This window comes from Neoarius graeffei, chromosome 10 (assembly GCF_027579695.1).
Source record: "Neoarius graeffei isolate fNeoGra1 chromosome 10, fNeoGra1.pri, whole genome shotgun sequence".
In the NCBI taxonomy this organism is placed as follows: Eukaryota; Metazoa; Chordata; class Actinopteri; order Siluriformes; family Ariidae; genus Neoarius; species Neoarius graeffei.
The window spans coordinates 4,077,959-4,087,667 of record NC_083578.1 but is presented as its reverse complement, the minus strand read 5'-3'; positions in this window follow the sequence as shown (position 1 = coordinate 4,087,667).

The following is a 9,709-nucleotide window of genomic DNA, read 5'->3' as shown; positions in this document are numbered from 1 at the left end:
TTGCAATTATTGATAACTTTAACCTAGTACAACATGTACAGGGGCCGACCCACTCTCGTGGTCATACTCTTGACCTCGTCATCACAAAGGGTCTTACTGTTTCTTATACTGTTGTTGACCTGGCCTTATCTGATCATTTCTGTGTTTTCTTTGAAGTTTCTATGTCTCCTCACATTCAGAATAGCTCAACGACTATAGGCAGGAGAGTCATAAACGACAACACTTGTGCTCTTTTTAAGCAAGCTCTCTCTCAGAACTCAACCAAAATGTCAGACTCTGTAGATGATTTACTGGAATTTTTTAATTTAAATATGACCCAAATTATGGATGATATTGCTCCATTCAAAATCAAAAGAGTCAATGATAAGCAGAAAGCACCATGGAAGCAGTACCTGGCTGTTAAACTGCTAAAGAGAGAATGTAGAAAGACTGAAAGAAAATGGCGCAAATCTAAACTTCACATCCATTATCAAATCCATAAAGAGATGCTTTGTAATTATAATTATGAAATTCGTAAAGCAAGACAGTCTTTCTTCTCCAATATCATCAGCAGGAATATGAACAATGCCCGTGTGCTATTTTCAACATTAGAGAAGCTAACTAATCCCCCACCACAATTAGCACCTGAACTTCTCTCAGTTAATAAATGCAATGAGTTTGCATCTTTCTTTAAAGGTAAAATTGACAAAATACGGCAGAATATTTCTCATAATATATCTCAGTTGCAAAAAATTGAAAAACTGCAATCACCAATGACACAGATAGATAACTTTAACACAATGTCAGAATTTTGTTTAATTGATTATGAGACTCTTGAAAAAACTGTACAAAATCTCAGTTCCTCAACATCTGAACTGGACATTCTGCCCACCAACTTTTTTAAGTCTGTTCTTCATCTTATAATTACAGATGTGCTTCAAATTATAAATACATCCTTGGAGACTGGTGTTGTTCCTGTGTCCCTAAAAAAAGCTGTTGTAAAGCCCCTTCTTAAAAAAAATAATCTGGATCCTTCAGTGTTAAATAATTACAGGCCAATATCAAATCTACCATTCATCGGGAAAATCCTGGAAAAAATTGTCTTCAATCAATTAACTGCCTTCTTGATATCAAACAGCCGTTTTGATAATTTTCAGTCAGGATTTCGTGCCAATCATAGCACTGAAACAGCGCTGATTAAAGTTATAAATGACATACGTCTTAATACTGATGCAGGCAAAACATCGGTCCTGGTATTACTGGACCTCAGTGCAGCTTTTGATACTGTTGATCACAACATACTGCTATATCGACTTGAACACTGGGTTGGATTGACTGGTAAAGTTATCAATTGGTTAAAATCATACTTAAAAGATAGAAGCTTCTTTGTTACCCTGGGAAATTGTTCCTCAACGTCAATGCCCTTGACCTGTGGTGTCCCCCAGGGGTCGATTCTTGGACCATTACTTTTCAACCTTTATATGCTCCCACTTGGGCAAATTATCAATAAAAATTCAATTTTGTATCACTGCTATGCAGATGATACCCAAATTTATTTTGCTCTATCACCAAATGATTATGCCCCCCTTGAATGTCTCTACCAGTGTATCGATCAAATCAATAGCTGGATGTCACAAAATTTTCTTCAGCTGAACACAGATAAAACAGAAGTAATTCTATTTGGAAAAAAAGATGAAAGACTCAGGATTACCACTATTCTTGACACAAAAGGGATTAAAACTAAAGAAATGGTTAAAAATCTTGGTGTTTTTATTGACAGCGAGCTAAACTTTGACAGTCACATGAAAGCAATCACTAAAACGGCATTTTATCACCTAAAAAACATTTCTAAACTAAGAGGACTTATGTCAAAACATGATCTGGAAAAACTAATACATGCCTTCATCTCTAGTAGGGTTGATTACTGCAATGGCCTTTTCACAGGCCTGCCAAAAAAGACCATCAAACGACTTCAGCTGGTTCAAAATGCAGCGGCGAGGGTTCTCACACGAACAAAAAGAACAGAGCACATTACTCCAATTCTAAGGTCCCTTCACTGGCTTCCAGTAAGCTACAGAATTGACTTTAAAGTATTGCTGCTGGTGTACAAATCTCTAAATGGTACAGGGCCCAATTACCTCTCTGATATGTTGCAGCGGCCTAACCCAATCAGATCTACCAGATCGCAACAGAAAAATTTATTATTAAAACCAGTTGTTAAAACAAAGTGTGGTGAAGCAGCTTTTAGCTACTATGCAGTGCAGCTATGGAACCAACTGCCAGAGGACATTAAAAATGCTCCTGCTGTTGGCAGCTTCAAATCTAGGTTAAAGACCAAGCTGTTTTCAGATGCTTTCTGTTGAATAATTAATATATTTTTTTTTTACATTTTTTATAATTACTTTCTCTGCATGTTTTAAATTTACTTTAACTTTATTCTATTTTATTCTGCTAGTTTTTTTTTCTTTCTTCTTTCTTTCTTTTTCTCCTTTTTCTCTTTCTTTTTGGCATTTTAATATTTTATTTCTACTATTGTTTAATTCTTATTATTTTCTTTTAATTCTTTTAATTCTTTTAATTAATTATTTTAGAATAAAGATAAAATTATTTTATGTAATTTTATTTCTCTATTGTTTACTGTTTTTGTTTTTACTTCTGTAAAGCACATTGAACTGCCATTGTGTATGAAATGTGCTATACAAATAAACTTGCCTTGCCTTGCCTTGCCTTAGATAGATTGTAGAGTTTTGATTGACTTTAGATTCTTTTTGTGTAAGATTTGACTGTTTTTGAGAATCTGATGTGGATGAACGCTCGATGGTAATATTAACACTGAGATCTGGAATGCCTGTTAATCTGGAAATGGCTGAGAAATCTGAAATTTCTGGAAAGACCTTTGTAAAGGATTATTTTAGTGAATCAGTTCCTACAGTGTCAGATAACCACAGCGCAGTCTGTAAGCATTGTGGTTTACCTGTTCATGGATCCACCCGAGCAACTTCACCCTTTTAAACAGCATCTTCAGCTGAGCATTTATACTCTTTGTATACCAAGCCATTTTAAAAATGGAGATCTGAATGATTTATAAAATAAATTACACAAGAATCCTACACAAGTTAAGAATTTCATATATTTAGGTTATTTACAAATTCAAACAAAATTCCTTCTGTTTATGATGTCACGTGTAAAATTGTGCATTTGTGAATTAGCATGACTCATTATTTTATGGTTTGCGACATCATGTGGTAGTGTTTACCAAATCGGAAATTGACTTGGCATTTCAGGAAGTGGAATTCAATTCTCATTCAGTTTCCTGTAGTTGTTGATGAATGCCAGCTCCAATTCCACTTATTTGTTCGAATCGGAATTGTTAAGTTAATTCCTGAATTGACCCCAGCCCAGAGTCAGTGGACATATTATTTCAAAAAGAGGTTAAGTGATTAATTTTGCATTTTCATCCTTTGGAATTATTTTCAAAATTGCTGATTGCTTCTCCAGGATAAGCGGCTACAGATAACGGATGGATGATTTCTTCCCTATACTGAAGATGTTTTAATCTAAAATGTCCTTCAAATGTTAAAGCATGATGAACAATACTGCAGTAAAATATTATTTATTATATAGGCACTGCCTAAAAGCAGAGCTCCCAATGAGCGTAAAATATGTTCGTAAATAATCCCACATTATTACTCATATTATTTTTTTAAACAGTAAATTAAAAATAAGTGCCACAGATTTTGTTGTCCGGTGGTCGAGTGTCTGAGATGTTGCCTTGCACTTACGATCCGGTTCCCTGTGGTGGTACATATTCGTTTCTCATACGGTCACAAAAGCCATTAAAGTCAGGTCAATGCATTACCATATTCTCTTAAGTATGGAGTTTTGCTCCATTACCTTTCTGGAAAAGAGCTCTTTACATATGCTCTCAGATCTAAAAGACACCCAGAACACACTTTTATATTTTTCTTATAAAGATGAGTTTCAGACTTTTGCATACATGATGATGATAAGCTCTTTATTGTCACTAGTCGACATGTACCAGCGAAATTAGCCGTCAACCTGTCCATACATATACAACATACAATTGACATAGGGTAGACAGGACAGGAAGACAGGAATGAAAAATACAGAATGACATGAGGGAAGAGGAGGAGAAAAAAAAAAACAACCCCCACACTATGCTTCTAGGGACGCACAGTGTGGGAACATTTAAAAAAAAAAACACCTCAGCACATAAGCACAAATTCCACACACACAGTACACTTTACAACAACTCAGGTAACCCAGCGCAGACAAGCAGTCTGGTCCTGCAGCCAGACGGCGCTTACCGACTTGACACACTACGGGTACGAATGGTGACCGTGGGAAGGGCAGGGGAGGGGAACAGAGAGAGTCTGACTGCAGTGATCTTCAGGGGGAATTGTTATCACAGCAACGGCCTTGGCCAAGGCATTGCTGGCTAAATACATGCCTAAAAGGTTCCAGTTTCCTCAAGGTAAAAACAACAAGGTGTTAATGAGTATTTCTTAGGCACATATACGCCAACCATTGTATTCAAGTCATGTGAACATGAAGCAGTCACATCAACAGAACGCAGACAGATCGCTAACAGGTATCCTCTGTTCCATCCATACATCTATTATCTGTAGCTGCTTATCCTGTTCTACAGGGTCGCAGGCGAGCTGGAGCCTATCCCAGCTGACTATGGGCGAGAGGCAGGGTTCACCCTGGACAAGTTGCCAGGTCATCACAGGGCGACACACAGAGACACACAACCATTCCCACTCACATTCACACCTACGGTCAATTTAGAGTCACCAGTTAACCTAACCTGCATGTCTTTGGACTGTGGGGGAAACCGGAGCACCCGGAGGAAACCCACGCGAACACAGGGAGAACATGCAAACTCCACACAGAAAGGCCGGCCACTGGGCTTGAACCCAGAACCTTCTTGCTGTGAGGTGACAGTGCTAACCACTACACCACCATGCCGCCCCTCTGTTCCTCGTTATTACAAATAAATTACATAAGTTTTAAATTTCCCATTTGCTCTGCAGAAGTTTTTCTGTTGTAATATTTCATCAATGGTATTTTCTACTAAACTGATGCCCAGTATAGTCTCTTAAAATAATACACCCTCATGAATTTATAAATTTGCTGTCTGATGATTGGCCCCGGGGCGGCACGGTGGTGTAGTGGTTAGCGCTGTCGCCTCACAGCAAGAAGGTCTGGGTTCGAGCCCCGTGGCCGGCGAGGGCATTTCTGTGTGGAGTTTGCATGTTCTCCCTGTGTCCGCGTGGGTTTCCTCTGGGTGCTCCGGTTTTCCCCACAGCCCAAAGACATGCAGGTTAGGTTAACTGGTGACTCTAAATTGACCGTAGGTGTGAATGTGAGTGTGAATGGTTGTCTGTGTCTATGTGTCAGCCCTGTGATGACCTGGCGACTTGTCCAGGGTGTACCCCGCCTTTCGCCCGTAGTCAGCTGGGATAGGCTCCAGCTTGCCTGCGACCCTGTAGAACAGGATAAAGCGGCTAGAGATAATGAGATGAGATGAGATGATTGGCCCCATGTAACTGCTACAAATTAATGGCTCAAATGATTAATTAGTCCACTAGAGGGCACTGCAGATTGATTGAGGGGTTCTCCTGGTTGCCAAGTGGTAGATTATGGTGGCATCATGATACTGTTAAAAAAAATCACTTTGTGAAGTTAACGCATAATAAAAACACTTATTTAGCATTTATATGAGAAATGTGCTCATTAAAAATTACTTGGTTACTTGGGGAGGGTTTCTCTTCCTACATTTCACTCCTGAGTTTGTGTAATTAATGTACAGAGACTCTAATGTGAACCTCAGCTGAACACTTACTGTGACTGCAAATATAGATTATGCTGTCAAGCTTAAATCACACTTTTTTATGCCTCCGCCACCGTAAGGTGCAGGAGGCATTATGTTTTCAGTCTGTCCGTGTGTGCGTCTGTCCCGAAACCTTGTGAACGTGATATATCAAAGGCTATTGAAAGGAATTTCACCAAACTTTCACCATTTGTGCGCTTTGGGACAAATATGAACTGATTTAGATTTTGAGATCAAAAGGTCTAAGGTCAAGGTCACTGTGAGGTCAAATGTCTGTCTGAAAACCTTGTGAACACAATATCTCCAAGGCTGATACAAGTAATTTCACCAGGTCAAGATTACTGTGAGTTCAAATGTGGGTTGTTTTACAATCAGGGTACGCAAGCTAAAAATCACATTTAACACTTATTATCTTCAATATCAAAAGGCTTGACTAAATAAACTTGGTTGTTTATTGTAGCCCTGTGATGGCTCTATTTACCATGCAAAAAAAAAATTTGGTGATAACGTTATTTTTGGTGAATGTATGGCAATATATGTCATATTTAGCAAAATTACTCGTGTCATTTAGAAAAAAGTGCTTTTTTGACCACAGGTAGCTCCAAAAGGGATGCACTTAAATCATTCTTTATACCATAAAACACATATTTGGTTCCATATCATTGGAAACATAGTTAAGTTTTAATGTTGAATGCCAGTAAGTTTTCAGACTATTTTGATCAAATTAGTCTGTAATTGTGTCAAAAAAATGTCCTCTCCGAGACAGCTAATTTTTCAATATCTCGTCTCGTCTCGTCTTCTTCCGCTTTATCCGGGACCGGGTCGCGGAGGCAGCAGTCTAAGCAGGGAAGCCCAAACTTCCCTCTCCCCAGACACCTCGGCCAGCTCCTCGGGAAGAACACCGAGGCGTTCCCAGGCCAGCCGAGAGACATAGTCCCTCCAGCGTGTCCTGGGTCTTCCCCGGGGCCTCCTCCCGGGGGGACATGCCTGGAACACCTCCCCAGGGAGGCATCCAGGAGGCATCCGAAAAAGATGCCCGAGCCACCTCAGCTGATTCCTCTCGATGTGGAGCAGCAGCGGCTCTACTCCGAGCTCCTCCCGAGTGACTGTGCTTCTCACCCTATCTCTAAGGGAGCGCCCAGCCACCCTGCGAAGGAAACTCATTTCGGCCGCTTGTATCCGCGATCTTGTCCTTTCGGTCATTACCCAAAGCTCATGACCATAGGTGAGAGTCGGAACGTAGATCGACCGGTAAATTGAGAGCTTCGCCTTTTGGCTCAGCTCCTTCTTCACCACGACAGACCGGTAAAGCGACCGCATCACTGCGGAGGCTGCACCGATCCGCCTGTCGATCTCACGCTCCATCCTTCCCTCACTCGTGAACAAGATCCCGAGATACTTAAACTCCTCCACTTGAGGCAGAACTTCTCCACCAACCTGGAGAGGGCAAGCCACCCTTTTCCGGTCGAGAACCATGGCCTCGGACTTGGAGGTGCTGATTCTCATCCCAGCCACTTCACACTCGACTGCAAACCGCCCCAGTGCATGCTGAAGGTCCTGGTTTGAAGAAGCCAACAGGACAACATCATCCGCAAAAAGCAGAGACAAAATCCTGTGGTTCCCAAACAGGATTCCTTCTGGCCCCTGGCTGCACCTAGAAATTCTGTCCATAAAAATTATGAACAGAACCAGTGACAAAGGGCAGCCCTGCCGGAGTCCAACATGCACTGGGAACAGGTCTGACTTACTGCCGGCAATGCGAACCAGACTCCTGCTCCGTTCGTACAGGGACCGGACAGCCCTTAGCAAAGAGCCCCGAACCCCATACTCCCGAAGCACCCCCCACAGAATACTACGGGGGACATGGTCGAATGCCTTCTCCAGATCCACAAAGCACATGTGGACTGGTTGGGCAAACTCCCATGAACCCTCGAGCACCCTATGAAGGGTATAGAGCTGGTCCAGTGTTCCGCGACCAGGACGAAAACCGCATTGTTCCTCCTGGATCCGAGGTTCGACTATTGGTCGAATTCTCCTCTCCAGTACCCTGGAGTAAACCTTCCCTGGGAGGCTGAGAAGTGTGATTCCCCTATAATTGGAGCACACTCTCCGGTCCCCTTTCTTAAAAAGAGGGACCACCACCCCAGTCTGCCACTCCAGAGGCACTGTCCCTGACCGCCACGCGATGTTGCAGAGGCGTGTCAACCAAGACAGCCCCACAACATCCAGAGACTTGAGATACTCAGGGCGGATCTCATCCACCCCCGGTGCCTTGCCACCGAGGAGCTTGCAAACCACCTCAGTGACTTCGGCTTGGGTAATGGACGAGTCCACCTCTGAGTCATCAGCCTCAGTCTCCTCAGTGGAAGACATGACGGTGGGATTGAGGAGATCCTCAAAGTATTCCTTCCACCGCCCGACAATGTCCCCAGTCGAGGTCAACAGCTCCCCACCCGCACTGTAAACAGTGTTGGCAGAGTACTGCTTCCCCCTCCTGAGGCGCCGGACGGTTTGCCAGAATTTCTTCGAGGTCGACCGATAGTCCTTCTCCATGGCCTCCCTGAACTCCTCCCAGTTCCGAGTTTTTGCCTCCGCAACTGCCCGAGCTGCAGCACGCCTGGCCTGCCGATACCCGTCAGCTGCCTCGGGAGTCCTGGAGGTTAACATGGCCTGATAGGACTCCTTCTTCAGCTTGACGGCATCACTTACTTCCGGTGTCCACCACCGGGTTCGGGGATTGCCGCCACGACAGGCACCGGAGACCTTGCGGCCACAGCTCCGAACAGCTGCGTCCACAATGGAGGTAGAGAACATGGTCCACTCAGACTCAATGTCCCCCGCCTCCCTCGGAAGCTGGGAAAAGCTCTCCCGGAGGTGGGAGTTAAAGACCTCCCCAACAGAGTGCTCGGCCAGACGTTCCCAGCAGACCCTCACCATACGTTTGGGCCTGCCAGGTCTGTCTAGCTTCCTCCTCCGCCAGCGGATCCAACTCACCACCAGGTGGTGATCAGTTGACAGCTCAGCCCCTCTCTTCACCCGAGTGTCCAAGACATAGGGCCGGAGATCAGATGAAACGACTACAAAGTCGATCATCGACCTCCGACCTAAGGTGTCCTGGTGCCACGTGCACTTATGGACACCCCTATGCTCAAACATGGTGTTCGTTATGGACAAACCGTGACTAGCGCAGAAGTCCAATAACAAAACACCACTCTGGTTCAGATCGGGGAGGCCGTTCCTCCCAACCACGCCCCTCCAGGTGTCACTGTCGTCGCCCACGTGAGCATTGAAGTCCCCCAGTAGCACAATGGAGTCCCCAGTCTGAGCACTCCTCAGTACCTCTCCCAGGGACTCCAAGAAGGCCAGATACTCTATACTGCTATTTGGGCCGTAGGCACAAACAACAGCAAGAGCCCTCTCCCCAATCCGAAGGCGCAGAGAGGCGACCCTCTCGTTCACTGGGGTAAACTCCAACACATGATGGCTGAGCTGGGGAGCTATAAGCAAGCCCACACCAGCCCGCCGCCGCTCACCACGGGCGACTCCAGAGAAGTGGAGAGTCCAGCCCCTCTCGAGGAGCTGGGTTCCAGAGCCCAAGCTGTGCGTGGAGGTGAGCCCGACTATCTCTAGCCGGTACCTCTCAACCTCCCGCACAAGCCTCTACGACCTGATCCCCGGACACAGCGGCTGGCTGTTGGGACATGGAATGTCACTTCGCTGGGGGGGAAAGAGCCTGAGCTTGTGCGGGAGGTTGAGAATTTTTCAATATAAAATAACTTATTTTCATCCTAAAATATGGTCAAGATATTGGGACATAAATATTAGAGACAACTAACACAAAGCGTACAGCCTTATATTTAAAAGCACCATGGA